Source organism: Tupaia chinensis, unplaced genomic scaffold (assembly GCF_000334495.1).
Source record: "Tupaia chinensis unplaced genomic scaffold, TupChi_1.0 Scaffold000311_2, whole genome shotgun sequence".
NCBI lineage: Eukaryota > Metazoa > Chordata > Mammalia > Scandentia > Tupaiidae > Tupaia > Tupaia belangeri.
The window spans coordinates 6,190,977-6,193,293 of NW_006159803.1; the positions used below are offsets into that span (position 1 = coordinate 6,190,977).

The 2,317-nt window shown below is 45.3% G+C and overlaps 1 long non-coding RNA gene across 1 annotated transcript in view; it reads right to left on the reverse strand.

Annotated features, from left to right (window-relative positions):
• Window positions 1–2,247, reverse strand: part of LOC114008221 (uncharacterized) — a 71,644-nt gene extending 69,397 nt beyond the window's left edge. The window contains exon 1 of the long non-coding RNA XR_003549776.1: window positions 2,119–2,247. This is a non-coding gene — a long non-coding RNA (uncharacterized LOC114008221). The remainder of the gene's footprint in view (window positions 1–2,118) is intronic.
• Between the last annotated feature and the right edge of the window lie 70 nt (window positions 2,248–2,317).

Here is a 2,317-nt window from a genome sequence, read left to right on the forward strand (position 1 = left end):
TGGCTTAAGTCTTGGATATGGTGGCTTAAATTCACACCAGGGGGGCCAGCAAATGGAACAGTGGTTACGTTGCTAGACTCCCACATGGCCAACTATAGCTCAAGTTCTAGACCTGGTAGCTTAAAAATCACACCCGGCATGTATGCGTGTGTGCATGCGTGCCCAAGATCCTGGGAAAAAAAATGGAGAAAGGATTGCCATCTCCCCTGGGGGTGATTTCTCACTTTCCCTCTCACTGTCTCTGTCTCTCTCTGGCAAGCACAAGCCCCTAAGGCAAAAACTTCTAAAAACCAAAATATACCAGATGCATGTATGGTCTGAGGAGAATAGAGAAGGGATGGTGGAATGTCCATCTACCCTGGGGCGGTGGTGGGGTGGGGTGGGGGCTGATTTCTCACTTTCCTTCTCCTATTTCTCTCCAACCGGTGCATGCACCCTATGGCAAAAACCTTTAAAAAAAAAATTAGAAAAATAAAAAGTTTAGGGTTTTTGGTTTTTTGTTTCTGGGAATTTTTTTTTTAAAAAAAGGATTTTCCTAAGTTACCTTTCCTCCTGCCTCAGCCTCCCAGTTCCGACTTTTAATGTATGCCCCCATGCCTGGCTTTGTATTAGACTGGGTGTCCATTTTGCCCAGGCCATCTTTGGGCGCTCAATCCTTCTGCTTTAGGCTCTTTGAGTTGCTGGGATCACAGGTACATGCCAAGGCACCTGGGCATTGGGTTGAAATGGAAATTGAACCCAGGCCTTCCATGTGGTCTCAGCCTGAGCATCATCACAGCATCTTAGGAGCATGTGCCACTGTTCAGGCAACACTGACATGTTTTATTTAATGGTACAGGTCAATAGTTAGTTAGAATGTGCCTCAATTTGCTTTTTTCTGGTTGTTTGTGATGGATTCAGTCTGTACATTTTTGAAAGGGATACTACATAAGAAATAATTTATATTTCTCAGTACTTCACAGCAAGTCATGTCATTTATCCCATAATTGGTGACATTAACTTTGATCATTTAGTTAGGGTGATCTCTATCAGATTCCAAAACTGTAAAAGTACTTTTGTTAACCCTTAAGAATGAATGAAAAAATCTAAAATACTTCAAAAGTAAGTAAATATCCTGTTCTTTAGCCAACTTTCACTCAATAGTTATAAAATCTATTGATAATTCTTATTACTATAATGGTGGCAAAATGGTGACTTCCTAATTTCATCAGTTCTACATGTATTACTTGGCATTCCATTGTCAAGAGCTTTTGTCTCTCCTCCCTTATGTTTATTTACTTAAAAGTTTAAGAGTAAATATGCTGTCCTGATTTTTTTAAATTAAATGTTATAACCTGTTCCCATCTTTATTCATTCTTAATGCTCAAACTGTCTCAGATTTGGTCGAGGGCGGGGGTACCTTCAAGCTGTCTCCTTTTTTCTTTTGATATATCCTGACTGACATATCCAAGAAATCTTGCTTTCTGGCAAATCTTTCAAAAGGGCATTTTATACTTTCCTCCGCTCTGCCCTGAAATCAGTCATTTCGTCAAGGAGTCTGTTCCTTTTTAATGAAGAATGGTATTTAGAAACCAAGACCTGGCGACACGTAAGACATTACAAAATATTAAAACGTCCCTGTTCCTGTTTCCCCGGTCATCATATGGAAGACAGGTGCGGTTCATAAATGAACCCTACCTAGCGTTACCTGTGTGACCTTAGCAATTCCCTCCATCCCTTGCAGCCTACCTCTTCTTCTGAAAATAAACTGGACTAGCTATTTAACCTTTTCAGGGTCACCAACACGTTTGGGAATCTGATAGAAGCTATGGTTCCATCTTCCCCAGAGACACGCTCAAAAAAGAAAAGGAAACAAAAAAAAATTCATGGAGTTCCAGTCTCCAAAGCCCGGCTGAGGCTCCAAATCCCTGGGATAAGTGACCTCCAGGGTCCCTTCAGCGCTGACGCTCTGCGAGTGTGCGCGCGCCCGCGCCGCTGTCAGAATGCGTCCTCGCAGGCACCGACATGTGCGGGATTTATATAGCCACGACGGGAAAAGGACACAAAGGAAGGAGCCAGTGAGCAATGCGTTGCTCAGCCACAGTTCCCTGCCAGAGCCAAATTTAGGGCGCACCGTACTGTGAGGTGAGAGGTTTTGGCGGGAAGGTCCCGGGTGGGCGGAGAACGCTGAGGTGGAGAAGGAGACCACCGCCGAAGCAGGTCGCTGCAGCCCTCTGCAAGGCCCGCCAGGGCTCGCTCTTGCCCTTCGGCGAGGAGGCCGAGGAGCGGGGCGGGCCGGGCGGCGACCCCGCCCCCGCCAGCCAGGAGACGGAGGAGG